At 43.9% G+C, this 14636-nt stretch overlaps 1 protein-coding gene across 1 annotated transcript in view; it reads left to right on the top strand.

The window, feature by feature from the left end:
• Nucleotides 1–14636, top strand: part of ACVR2A (activin A receptor type 2A) — an 84853-nt gene that overhangs the window by 22559 nt on the left and 47658 nt on the right. The gene's annotated exons all lie outside the window — the stretch shown is intronic.

Genomic DNA, 14636 nt, shown 5'->3' with positions numbered 1-14636 from the left:
GGGTCTGCCCTGTTGTCCCCCGAACATGTGGGCGGCCCTCCTCTGGACCCTCTCAATGTTGTCCACACTTTTCCTGAAGTGGGGCGCACAGAACTGGACACAGTACTCCAGCTGTGGCCTGACCAGTGTTGCATAGAGGGGGAGGATCACCTCCTTGGCCCTACTTGAGATGCACCTCTGGATTCACGACAAGGTCCAGTTAGCCCAGCCAACTGTGACCTCACATTGTCAGCACATGTTCATCTTGGAGTCAGTAATGACTCTAAGATCCCTTTTTGCCTCCATGCTCTCAAGAAGGGAGTTTCCCATCTTATAAGTGTGCTGCTGGTTACTACTGCCCAAGTGCAGCACCCTGCGCTTGTCGGTGTTTGAAGTGCATCCTGTTTTTGCTAGCCCACCCTTATAACCTATCCAGGTCTTGCTGCAGTCTTTCCCTCCCTACTAGTGTGCTCACCTCACCTCAAATTTTGGTATCATCAGGAAATTTAAACAGGTTGCTTTTCACCCCGTTGTCCAAATCTCTGATAAATTGAACAGCACGGGCTCAAGGACGGAACCCTGGGGACTCTGCTGTCCACTTCTCCCCAGGTTGAATATGACCCATCCACCACCACCCTCTGAGTATGACCCTTTAACCAATCTGCAGTCCATCTGACTGTGTAGGCATCAATGCCACAGTCACCTAGTTTTTTTAATGAGGATGAGGTGGGAGACGGTGTCAAAGGACTTGCTGAAGTCCACAAAGACTATGTCCATGGTGACACCTGCATCCAATGCTTTTGTGACCTGATCAGAAAAGGCAATCAGGTTGGTCTGACATGACCTGCCCCTAATGAAACCATGCTGGTTGCCCTTGAACATCATCCCTGAAGCTGGCCCATCACAGATGTGCTCCATGATGATCTTCTCAAAGAGTTTCCCTAGGATTGAGGTAAGACTGGGCCTGTAGTTGCTAGGGTCCTCCCTCCCTTTTTTTAAAGATGGGGACCACATTGGCTATCATCTTCCAATCATCTGGCACCTGGCCTGAGCACCATGAGTGCTAGTATAGCCATGCCAAGGGCCCGCAATAACCTCTGCTAGCTCCCTCAACATCCAGGGGTGGAGAGCATCTGGACCCCCTGATTTGAACATGTCCAGCCCCTCCAGAAGCTCTCTAACCCTGTCTTCCCCAGCCTGAGGTCTGGAGGCATTCTCCTTGAGTCCGTCTTGCATTACGGTGGGGAAGTCCCGGTCCCTGCACAAGAAAACAGAGGTGAAGAATTGGTTAAAGAGGTCTGTTTTCTCCTCTGGAGCAACCACCAGATTGATTGCCCAGAGGATCTTGCAGGGGCCCCACATTACCTGGTGCCGCCTTCATCCTCCCTACATATTTGAAAAAGGACTTTTTGTTATCTTTGATCTTGGACGCTAGTCCTAGCTCTATGTCTGCCTTGGCTTTCCTGACAGCCCCCCTACAGGCCTGAGCAGAGGAGGTAGCGCCCCCCCTTCCACCGGGTGTACACTGCCTTTTTGGCAGTCAGGGGTTCCCAGACGCCCTTGGTGAGCCAGACGGGCTTTTGGGCACTCTTGCCTCTCTTGCTTTTCTTTGGGATGGTCACCCCTTGGGCCCCAAGTATTGTCTGCTTAAGGAATGACCACTCATTTTGGGCACTGAGTTCCCCTGCCCTTGAGAACCTTGTACCTCTTCCACTAATCTCAACTTGCTGAAGTCGGCTCTCTTGATGTCTAGGCCTACCGCCTTGCTGCAGGTCCTTGACACCCTGTGCTGGATGGTGAATTCCAGCAAGTGATGATTGCTATCACCCAGGTGGTCAAGGACCTGGAGGCCCCTTACCAGTTCATTGCCTTTGGCCAGGACCAGGTCAAACAGGGCATTTCCTCTGGTGGGACTGTGCACCTCCTGAATTAAGTGGAGGTCCTGTATCTGGAACAACTCAGCCTCTTTTCTTGACCTGGGTGGGCAGCCAAGCAGCATCTGCCAGGTCATTTTTGAGGCCCTGATCCTGCTGTAATCAAACTGTTGGAGCCTTCTCTAGCTGGGTGGGTAGCCAGCAGCACCTGCTGAGTCAGTTAAGAATATACCCAGCTCAAGAAGAGGGGCTGGGCAGTTGGGCTCCATCATAACCAGGCAATCAGGTGATGTTGGCTGCCTGTCTGGCTTGAGAAGCAGGGCTGGGCAGAGTGGCTTCCACATGAACAGGTTCTCTGCTCCTTGCACTTCCTTGTTTTAAGACTCACGTCCCCATTTCAGGGAGAAAACTGTCATGCAAATATGGTGACTAGAACTTTTCTCTTTGGGTTCCTTTTAATCTGTTTCTGTAGTTCTGTGTGGGTGCCTATCAGCCTTCCATTTGACCATTTTCCAAGTCTTGTTCTGATTTAATCAGCTGATGCAATTGCAGATGGTTCTGAAGACCCTGTTTTTGCCAAAACAGTTTACATTAAAAGGTGGCAGTAAAAGGTTAGTTGTAATCTTTATTACTAATCTAACAGATTAAATATCTGGGTTTTGGTTTTGTATCAAATTGCAATACTTGCTGCTGTAGCATGCTACCGTTTTTTAAAAGTATGAGATAAGGTATATTGGTGTGCAGTAAGTTATATGAATACTTCATTTTCATAAGATATAGTCAGAGTTAAATTATTAAAACTAACTTTGTCAGAGAATAGAATAACTTCCAGATGGTTGGAAGACATTTCTCCATGTTGCTTACTATTGGTGTTAGGTCTTGCAGTATGTAGCACAGTGATTCTCAGCCAGGGTGCTATGGCATCTTAGGGTGCCTTGAGATCCTTTCAGGGGTGCAGCAGGGTGCCACACAGTGTTTGCACTGTTAGGTGTGTGAACATGTTTCACAAGATAAACCCAGAGATTTCAGGTAGGAATCCACAGTGTTAAAACTATGCTTACATGTTGTGGTGTTTCTGAGTTCTTTGCAACAGAAAAATAGCTCTTTTGTAGTTAAAAAAAAAAAAGAGTGAAAGCTAAGAGCTGGCATTTTCTGAAGAGTGCCTCTAGTCTAAAAAGGTTGAAAACCACTGGTGTGGCATTATGGAGATAGCTCAGAGCCTCTTTCTTCTCTGATGTCTTTAATATCTGCTTTCTACTCAGTTTACAATAACAGTGTGTGATCACATCTTACACAAATAAAGCTTCGCTTTGTGAATATACATGCTGGTTTTTTTCCTTTTGTTCAGGCAAGCAGCTAACCATCCTGCTCCCTTCACAGTAGAGCTGCTTTCCAGTGTGTCAGAACACCACAGCGTTTGACAATGAAATAAGTATAGTGATTGCTCCATAGATGCCAGGATGAGAGTTTCCTTAAAAGAAAATTATTGTATATGTTCAGAGGTACATCCAGAAAGGGATATGGTGGTGCATCCCTCCGCCCTTTGTTTCCCACAGTGTAGCTCAGTGTCTCTGGTTCTCTGCAGCCCTGGATGCCTGGTCCCTTGCAGGGGCCAGACAATACCATGAGAGCAGGAGGTTTCAAGTCCTTTAAATCCATAACCATCCTCCCTCCTCCGTACCTCCTCACTTACTCTGTTCAGCAACACCTCTCCCTTTCCAATTTCTTTGCTCCCCCCTCTATACTTGCAGTTTTGGGCAAAGGAAGGGGAGACTTGCATGTACCAAAGGGAGACCTGTGTGCTGCTGCCACTGTCCCTGGCTGACCCAGGGTGGGAAGATCTCCAAAGCAGTTCCAGCTGGGGCTGCAGGGAGTAGCTACAGAGGGACCCTGGCTCAGCAATGATGGATGGGTAGGTTCCTCCTCCCTGCCTCCGGTGATCCTGCCTGTTGCCACTGCTATCTCTGGCAGAACCTAGTGCTCTCTGCAGCTGCTTCCTGCAACCCAAGGAGTAAATAGAGCTGGAGAAGAGGGGAGTTGCTGCTGAACAGGGAAGGAGAGGGAGAAGGTGCCGAGAGCTTGGGGATTGGGATTCATACCTGATTTGGAGACTTACAGGCCTTTGGCAGCTGTTCTTGTGGTGTGGTCTGCCTGCCCTGGTGGAGGGGAGGAAGCTGGGAGTGGGGTGGGCAGCACTGGGTGCTATGTCCTACTAATTGCTGCTCTTGCAGTCCCATCTTCAAAAGCCTAGCTCCACCTGTGAATGAACCAGTTCTTATTTTTTTTTACCCCCGGGATCTAAAGGTAGATAATTGCTGTTCTTTACCGAGCAGCTAAGGCAGTGAATTTACTTGGTAACGTGTCTAATTCTGATTATTGTTTTAGACATCAACAGCTGATAGCTTTCTGTTCTGAACTGTACTGAGTTCTGGTGATTATTGAAAATTTATACTACCTGGCAGTTGCATACAAAAAATATTCTACAGCTTATAGTGCATACATTTAAAGAACTAAATGTGAATGAAATGAGATGTGTATCTATATTCTTATCCTAAAACGAAGTTTTGATACGTTGTAGAAGTGCATGGGGTTATTAGGTTCTCTTTGGTTGGGAGGTGAGGGGGACCCATCTAGTTCAGGTGTGTTGAATCTCTATTTGTCCTCTAAGCCTAGGAAATCCTTCCTGTGGCATGCATGTTGAAGAGCTGTGAAAAATCTCTTAATTTAAAATTTGGAATCCAGAACTGGGCAGGAATGAGGGTTGTTAATCCTCAAGGCCCAAAGTACAAAAATCACAGTATGGTGGATTTGCAGAACCTTGGGTGGGGTTGGGCTGTAGAGCAATCCCTAGTGTCTAGAATAATTAAGCAGCAATAAAACAAGTGAAACAAATGAAGGAGCAAACAACAACTATATTGTATATTACCAAGGAACAACAAACAATTGAGTCACAAAGTACAACAGAAACAACAGTAGCAATCAATAACCAACACGTGAGGGACACGAGATCTCCCACAAGTGGTGCTAGAGAGCAATGGTCCTAAATTGCTCTTGTGCACTGCTGCTGCCAGGCACACACATCATCTCACACGGGAGCCATGCTGACCCTCCTCGCACACTTGTCTCTAAACAGCAAAGGGATGTTGTTTTCCCAGGACCTCACCCGAAACACCACACAAAGAGGGGATTGACCACCCTTGTCCACACGCACTTGCGCACACAATACTTCACAGACACAATACCTCAGAAACCTTCACCCAGTATTCATGCCCCGACTGAGCGTGCTCACAAACACAAAACTGGGTCACCAGTTCAAAAGGTCATCTGTTCTAGTGTTTTCTGAAACTGGCCATAACTGCACCTAGAACCAGGCCAGGGGACACTGGCGCTGATTTTTGCTGTCAGCAGTGTGTATGGATAGATAGAGAATATTTCTGTGGGTGCATGCATACGTGTGTGTGCACATGTGAGCTTGCTGATCTGTACTCTTTAGTATCACTTTAGCTTCACCTATCAGCCCAGAAGGCTGCAATAGCTTAAGTTACTGTTAGGAAATTTTGTACAGCTGTTACTTCAGAGTGCCTTGTATATTTTCTCCAGACTTGAAGGCTTCAAGTCTAGTATCTTTACATGCATGGTTTTTGGGAGACGCTGTGCAATCTGCTTCACTTTTTTGCTGAGCTCCTAAGCTGTTCTTTACTTAGATGGCTTGAGATCCTGGTATTTTCTTCTGACGTGATTACTACTACTACTAACAGTTTAACATGATTTCTCCAAGTGTTGTTATAGTTAAAAAAAACAAAACAAAACAAAAAAACCCCTGATCCTTGCTTGGGTAAGCAGTGCAAATACTAACTAGGAATAGGAGAGGGAAGATTCAGTTTAAGGGGCTTATTACCAAGTAACTTTTTCCCCAATACCAGTTTGACTGAAATAATTTGTCCGGCTGTTGTGGGGGAAAAAGTTAAGAATAATACAAGAATAATTTTGAGAACTGAAAAACCTCTCTTAGTGAAAGACTATAAGAAGTCAATTTAGTTTGAGGTGACTGAATCACAGGCTACAAGTTCCTGTGGAGGGAAGAGATTTGATGGGTAGATGGCTGTTGATGTAGCAGAAAAGGGTATAATGAGATGAGCACTGGAAGATAAACCTATGCATGTTCCTAAGACATGTTCTTTTTTTTGACCATAAAGGTAACTGATCATTGGAGGAACTTTTAATTTGATTTTCAGATTTGGTTTTCAGTAACTTGCAGTATTTGAGGGAAGACTCTGAAATGCATGTTGTGGCTCAAACAGAAATTGTGTGTGTTACAAAATTGATGCTGAAGTTCCTGGCTCAAGTTCTCTGTTGTACAGGAGGCTGAACAAAGTGATTTACAAAAGTTCTAGCTGTAGAATTTGAGTTGATACCTATGGGCACCACTTGTGGTATTTGATAAACTCGTGGACTTTTCAGAGGCCAGGCCTTTTAATTATGGACAGGTCCAGTTTTGTCACTTCTACAAACAAGCTAAAGTTATGCGTTTTAATCTTTGTACTTTTCCTATTAGATAAAAGACTTTTTTTCCCCCCAAATAATTGCTGATAAGTTATTCTATTTCTAACCCTATCGGCATCAAATATTAGTCCTTTTTACCTGTTACTGGATCAGGACTGAAGATGTGTGTGTTAGGCATGGTGGATATAACTTTGGGAAAAAGTTCCACTGGGGAGAAACACCTTGGAAAATTAACTTTTTAGTGGAAACTAAATTGCTGTGATTCGAAATACTAGTTTTTAACTGAGAGGGATTAATGGGATAAATGCCAGTAAAAGTAACAAAGTGCACACCATTTGTGGAATTTATCACACAAATATGTATGCACATCCCATCTTGCACTCTCTTTTGGGGTGAAGATCTTTAGAAGGTAGGCACAGACCAACTGTTCTTTGTGGAGTATATTTTTAAAGAAGGCAATAGGAAAGCTATCAAAATTTGCAATGGGGCATTGTTAATTAAAACAGTTTTTTCCCCATACTGTCGCTGCTTTCTGAAATACGTGTTTTAGATCAGCAGTGTCAAACTCATTTGGCCCCATGGACCAGATTGGCTCAGGGATGTTCATTTGTGGGCCAGACTGAGCCAGATCCTATATGCTGCCTGCAGCACACACAGTACAGGGTCCAACCACTGCTCTGTATACAGTGCAGGGGACTGGAGCTGAGGCATGGGGTCAGTGCAGCAACCCAAAGGCCAGGTCAAACTGCTCCATGGCTATATCTGGCCTGTGGGCTATATGTTGGACCACCCCTGTTTTAGATGTGCTATATGCAGCAGAATAAAATGATATTTGCTTTTAAGAAAATTGTTCTGTGGAATCTTTTAATAAATCTCCCCCCTCCCCCAGCATACTCTCACTTTCTCACTAAGGGAGAGGTTTTTTCCCCAAACTTAAAGTTTTTGTTTATAATATATATTTGCATTTCTTTATTAACCTTTTTTCTAACTTAGTATAGGTAATTACTATTGATTACTGGACTAATGCAAGGCATTTTAAAAAAATATGCTTGTAATCTATGTACACACAATGTTTAAAGTAAAAATTGTTTCTCTTGGTTTAGGAAGCGATAAGATTGAAGACTAAATGTGATTAATGTTCTTTGCAGATGTTGTTTTATATGCTTCAGAGGCTTTCTGAACTAGACCAGTCTAGACTGTCTGTCTACATTCTGCTTGCAGCTTTGATCCTTGGTTAAAACTGGTTGCGTTATACTTATATTATGTTCCATTTTTTAACTTAAGAAAACTGTCTTAACTCTATATAGGTATGCATGATATATTCATACTTGTGTTATGCAGAACAAATGTGTATTTGAAAGTAATTCCTGTAGTAAAATCTCTAGTTTGGGGAGCACTTAAATTTAGCAAGTAGCAAAAATAGATATTTTATCTTGGAAGCTTTGAATTTAACATTAGATTCATTTCAAATTCAGTGAAAGTTGCTTAAAGGAGTAAGATGTCATTACTTTGTAATGTAAAAAGTCACATTCACAAAGAACAGTCTTAAAATGGTTTTTCCTGGTGTGCTGGAGATACACCTAAAGATACTTGGCATCTGATTCTTTTCACCCCTATCGCTGCAGTCATTCATATACTTTTGTCAGCTCTGATACCACTACTCTGCTTTGCTAACATGTGTTAGTTACAGTCATCATTCTTCTAACTGAGGATTGATTAAGCAGAAATATCTTCAAACTTTAACAGGCTAAAGGGGAAAGACAGCAGCAGTGCATGCAAGATAAAAAACTGAATAGCATAGAACTTAGTAGAGACTTTCTGTAGCTAGATTGGTGCTCTGTTTTGGTAAAATTCTTATTTGTTCCCCATTTTGTGGAGCAAGACGCCTCTAAATGGAGAATGTACGCCCAAGTCTTCTGAAGTAATATAGGATTTGTATTAAAATAGAAACGCGCCATTAATTTTTGCTGGTGCATTTTTAATTAATTGCAGTTGGAACCTCTTTTATTTCACTCTTGTATTTTTCAGGTTACTTACAAATTCTCCCTCATTAAACTTGGTAAGGTACTGACATAAATGCTGAGTGTGTTTCTAAAAAGAACTTAATACAAAAAAGGAATATTCAGTGTTTGGAATTACTCTTTGAACTTCATTCAGACACTTGAGTGATTTGCATAAAAATTATTTTTGTTTTGACCATATGTTTTACTGCTGTATTGTTAATACAAATACCCTATAGCAGTGGAAGTAATGTAAATAGAAGATGTAGCGTAGGAGGAACAAGATACAACATGTATGTAAGTTTGGAGAATATTATAATGTGAAATTCTAAGTTTATAAAGCACTGCCTCTGTCTTCCTAAGTAGGGACCAGTTCAGCCACCTCCCTGCTGGGCCCCCCTCGGGCCCCCCTCGGGCCCCGAGAGAGACACGCCTGGGCCAGGGGTTAGCGAGGAGTTAGTTAGGGTACTTCTGGAGAGGCTGGACGTGTTCAAGTCTGCTGGTCCGGACGATCTTCACCCTAGGGTTCTACAGGAACTGGCCAAGGTCATTGCGGGACCCCTGGCGCGGCTCTATGAGCACTCGTGGTGCTCTGGCGAGGTGCCGGAGGACTGGAAGAGGGCCAATGTGGTCCCTATCTTCAAAAAGGGAAAAAAAGAGGACCCGGGAAATTACAGGCCAGTTAGTCTTACCTCAATCCCGGGTAAGCTCTTTGAAAAAATTATCCTGGCACACATCCAGGAGGGCCTTGCGGGGGGATGCATGCTTAGGGGCAACCAACATGGGTTCATCAGTGGCAGGTCTTGTCAGACCAACCTGGTGGCCTTTTACGATCAGGTCACCAAATCATTAGACGCAGGGGTTGCTGTGGATGTAGTCTTTCTGGACTTCCGGAAGGCTTTCGACACTGTCTCTCACCCTGTCCTCATCAAAAAGCTGGGAGACTGTGGTGTCGATGCCCACACGGTCAAATGGGTCGCCAACTGGTTGGAGGGCCGCACCCAGAGGGTGGTAGTGGATGGGTTCTTCTCGACCTGGAAGGATGTGGGCAGTGGGGTTCCGCAGGGCTCGGTCCTCGGGCCCGCACTGTTCAACATCTTCATCAGTGACTTGGATGACGGGGTAGAAAGCACCCTGTTCAAGTTTGCTGATGACACTAAGATGTGGGGGGATGTGGGTGCACTAGAAGGGTGCAATAGGCTACAAGCTGACCTTGACAGGTTGCAACGGTGGGCGGATGAGAATAGGATGGGGTTTAACACTGATAAGTGCAAGGTGTTGCACATGGGGAGGAAGAACCGGCACCACACTTACAGGTTGGGGAACTCCCCTCTTGCCAGCACAGAGACGGAAAAGGATCTTGGAGTCGTCATTGACTCCACGATGAACATGGGCCGGCAGTGTGGGGAGGCAGTCAAGAAGGCCAACTGTACCCTGTCATGCATCCACAGATGCATCTCGAGCAGGTGCAGGGAGGTGATCCTCCCCCTCTATGCGGCACTGGTCAGGCCGCAGCTGGAGTACTGCGTCCAGTTCTGGGCGCCACACTTCAAGAGGGACGTGGACAATATGGAAAGAGTTCAGAGGAGGGCCACTCGTATGATCAGGGGTCAGCAGGGCAGGCCTTATGAGGAGAGGCTACGGGACCTGAACCTGTTTAGCCTCCACAAGAGAAGGTTAAGGGGGGACCTTGTGGCCTGCTACAAACTGGTCAGGGGGGATCAGCAGGTATTGGGGGAGTCCCTGTTCCCCCGTGCGCTGCCAGGAGTGACCAGGAATAACGGTCACAAACTGGCGGAGGGTAAGTTTAGATTAGATATTAGGAGGCGCTACTTCACAGTCAGGGCGGCTAGGGCCTGGAACCAGCTTCCAGGGGAAGTGGTGCAGGCTCCTAGCCTGGGGATTTTTAAAAGGAAGTTAGATGAGCACCTTGCTGGGGTCATCTGACCCCGGTGCTCTTTCCTGCTAAGGCAAGGGGTCGGACTAGATGATCTACCTAGGTCCCTTCCGACTCTAGCTACTATGAAACTATGAAACTATGTTTATACTGTAGTAAAACCTGAACTTCCTAGTCAGGGATCAGAGTTTTATTAAAGTACACTATACAGACACAGAACAAAATTCTTGTCCCAGGCAGTTACAGAATTTAAACATGGTACCATAAAGTCACTACAATATGGACACCTTGTACCTTCACCCTTAACTTTTCCACATACTAACATTTTTGTTGTTTAGCCAAGCAGTGTTAATTAACATAATTGAAGTATTTTTAATGATATTATATACTTCTTGCATTGTGTGGCGAACAGGCTGGAGCATGGGCCAGTTCAGTGGACCATTTTTACTTAAATGGTCAACAGCAAAACGGCATTTAATGACATGTTGGTATTAGGTTTTATAGAGTTTAATGCCTGTGAAATGAATGGATTTGATGCTCTTCTCTGCAGGTTTAGTAATGGACCATGGTATCTGTTTGTAGTTAGAACAGTGTTGATGATGGCACTCCCTTAGCCATGGTAGTCTGAAGTCAGGCAGAACATATGGGGTGGTGGCACCTTAGGGCATTTATACATGTGTTTGGGGAAGGGGGGGGGGGGGCGCTTTGAATTAAAGCAGCTCCGAACTGCTCTAATTAAAGTGCCCAGAGCATTTTGTGTATTAGCGTCCCTGTGCTGAATAAAGGTGGCAGGGGTGCTTTAACTAAAGCTTATTTCACTTTAGTTAAAGCACCCCTGCTGCCATTTTTCAGTGATACGATGCTGATATACAAGTTGCTAGAGTCTGCCGGAGCATGATAATTACCATGCTCCAGCAGGCTCGATTTTAATTGAGTAAGTACAGTGCGTCGGAGCAGCCTTGCTACACATGTGTAGGTGCCCTTAAAGACTAAGTGGTTGGGAGGTTTGGGATTTCCTAGGTGACAACCTACTTTGTCAAATACTAGGAATGAACTAGCAAAAAGAAAAGGTTTTTCATAGTAGGGAAAGAGATAAAGGGAGGGGACTAAAGCTCAGAAATGTAATAAGTAGATTGGTTGTCAGTTAAGATGAACAAGACAGTTAACACCTGAAGGGGCACCTAAGTAAATAGTGCAGCTAATGGGATAAGAATCCATAGCCTAGGGTGAGACCACAGTGTGGATGATTTATTTTCTCCAGTTTCACCACCAATTTTCTTTCAGTTTGGTGTTTGAGTTGGTTTTTAAGATTTTTTTTTTTTAAGGGAGGGATTGTGTTGTGTGTTTTAACGACAGCTACTCAGAGGGGTAATTAGAAGACTGAGTTAATTCAGGAGAAGCACTTTCTTGAAGCTTCTTGTACTGGTAGGGAAATTAGCCTTGCTGGTGGTGTTTTCTGATGCATCAATGCTGTGAGATGGTAGGTAGCCTGTCCTCTTATCTAAAACCTCAGTGCCTTGACACATGTATAGGCAAATAAACACAACCATGCTTTGACCTTTTAACTTTCTGCACCCAGAACAGTAGCGTAAGTGGCTTTTTCTTAGTTGTCTAGGAAGCCCTGCATATGAATCAAAAAGCACCAAACCTTTGTTTTTGTCCCCCTGCATCTGAAAATTCTTCATTATGAGATGACAAAGTTATTTTGGTGAATCTGATATCTTTTATTAGACCAAGTTAAATGTTGGGGGGGAAAAAATTCTTAGCAAGCTTTTGGGTTTACAGTGTCTTCATCAGGCTGAGGAAGCCTCTGTTGGTGTGTCCTCTTCCTAGATGGAATGAATAGTAAAGAAGCCAGAGGCTGGGCTGGTATACATGCAAGGCAGGCAGTCAGTGAAGATGTAAATAAGGGGGGGTCAGTGGGTGAGAGACAGGCAATGAATGTTGTGTGAGAGAAAGAAGTGTATAAGGTTAGTAATATCAGTAGGTCCTTAATCATGGCTAAAACAACGCATTTAGCTCCAAGTCACCCTCATACTTCTCTCTTTCCCCCTCTGTTGAAGAATTTTTCCCCTGCCACTTGTCAGTGGTGTATTGTTACTAATTACATTATGCCTTTTTCTGTTTTTAGTTGTACATGACAAAAAACGCTTTAGTGAATGTTGCAAGTCTTGCATGTATTGCTGTGCTCTGATAATAAAACACAAGAGAAACGGATGGTATTACATTTTCTGTATTCGTTGTTAAACGTCAAACAGTGGTAGAAAGGAACTTGGTTTTAAAAAGTACATCCTAGTTTCTGAAAGCTTTGCAGATGTTTTTCTTAGTCATACCATATGCTTGCAAGGGAGAGGAGGAAGGTACAGTCTGTTAGTCCATATTATTTTCATCTGGGTGTGGTAAGTTTTATTAGTTTAAATCTAGCTTATTCACAAGGTAGCTGGTTGCTATCTTGCTACAGTAACTATATTTACATTTTCAATAGATAATTTTTTCAGTACATCAGTAAGTTCTTAAGATCTTTGCTACATGGTTATGATAGAGAACATCTAGTTTTCCTATTGAACACTCCATTCTGTACGAAAAGTGACGCAAACAAAATAATGAACCACTGAGTTTGGGGAGGTGGAATCCAGTTTTGCTAATCTAAGTGTAAACTGAAATGTTTTCTTTCTTTTAACTGTGGTTCTTTAGTCTTACAGCAAAACAAGCTTGAGTGTAAAAGATCCTCTTTGAATTGCCACAGCATATTGTAGAAAACCTTCAATTAAATGGGGTGTTGTTTTTTTCCTGTGCCAGTTTACGTACATAATGTAAACATCATCTCAGGATCCTAAAACAGTAATTAGGCAGAAATTTGACAGAAGGTCTGTTGGGCTATCCTGATTTCTTGGCCCCAACCCACCTCCCCCATACCCATTTTGGGAAGAATATAATCAAAGAATCATCGCTCTTGAATACTTTTGTCTTTGCTTTCATTGCTTGGAGAGAGCTATTTTTCACCACTAAACTGCCCCTCACTTCTTGTAGACAGGTTTTTTTTATTTGCTTTTCACTTAACCTGTTTAAAGTATAGATTTGGAACCTGGGCAGAGTAATCATTTTTGTGATTATATCTAGTCCCCCAACTTCTGTCTTTTTTGCAGTATTCTTCCTTCCTTCTGCATATGGTCCACTAGTGATCAGACCGGCCTGCCTCAACTTCCCCAGTCTATTCTGTACCTCCAATCTTGCCTGCCACAGCATGCTCTTAATATAAAGTTATTAAAGATTCTAGAGCCTGCTGACAAGACAAGGGCTTGACAGTCACTTCCAGGTGCCCAGTGTGGTAATATGGTCTCCCCAGATTTCCATGCTACTTTCCAGAATGGAGGGGGTGGGGAAGAGTCATCTTTGTTAGGACCACCAACCCACTTTGAGCCTTAAAAGAGTTAATCATGACCTCCTGACTCCCCCATGGTCTTGCACAGGTCTTCCTGGATTTGTCCAACATCATATTTAGGAGGCTTCTCACCTTGCTAACGTTTGATCTGATGAAGTCCAACAAAAATGCAGGTTGCTGCCTTCCATTAAAAAACAAAAGCCCCCTTTCCCTTGCCAGGGATCCTATACATCTGGGCTAATACTCACTAAAGATAAATGCATGCACAAAAAACAGGGAATGTGCTACCCCTTTAAGGGCATGCCTCTAACTCCTAGCATCCAAATATCACAGACTGGGTATGCCGCTGCTGCTGGCATCTCTTCCCAGACTCAGCAGCCAAGCCACTGGAGTTCTCAGCAGTCTGCAAGAAAAAAACCTCCCATGTACCTGCTCCCTTACCAGGTGGACCTCTCACTTCTTCCCCTTCCTCCTACCTAGCTCTTGCCTAGGCTTTTGGTATGCCAGAGGGCACCCTCAGCTGGCCATTGCCCGGCTTTCCTTCCTTTTCACACACAAGTCTCATTTAATTAATGGGTAGCCCTGGTGACTGCAGCTGTTTTTTTTTGTTTGTTTGTTTGTTTGTTTGTTTTTTTTCTCCCCTTAAAATGATAGTGTTCTGACTCTCTGCCTCAGGGCCTCTTTCTCTATCTTCCCTGTCCCTGCTTCTGTCTTGTTCTCTCTCTTACCCTCCTAATAGGGTTAGGATCCCATGTTACAAGGTTCCACAGAATTCAAAGGAGAAACCTTTTTTTTTTTTCAAATGCTAATTCGGGGGTTCTCAACCTTTTTACACAAGTTACTCTCAGTAGGCTCATGGCACCCTTCAGAAAATGACAGGTCTTAGTTTTCGCTCATTTTTTAGTCATGGAAAAATCCTAGAGCAGTTATTCTGTTGCAGACAACTCTGGCCACGACGCATCAGAACTTAATGCTATGGATTCTTATTTGAAATCTTTGGG

The sequence above is a fragment of the Crocodylus siamensis genome, chromosome 4 (assembly GCF_052110815.1).
Source record: "Crocodylus siamensis isolate JL-2025a chromosome 4, ASM5211081v1, whole genome shotgun sequence".
Taxonomy (NCBI): Eukaryota; Metazoa; Chordata; order Crocodylia; family Crocodylidae; genus Crocodylus; species Crocodylus siamensis.
This window is presented reverse-complemented; position numbering and strand designations above follow the sequence as displayed.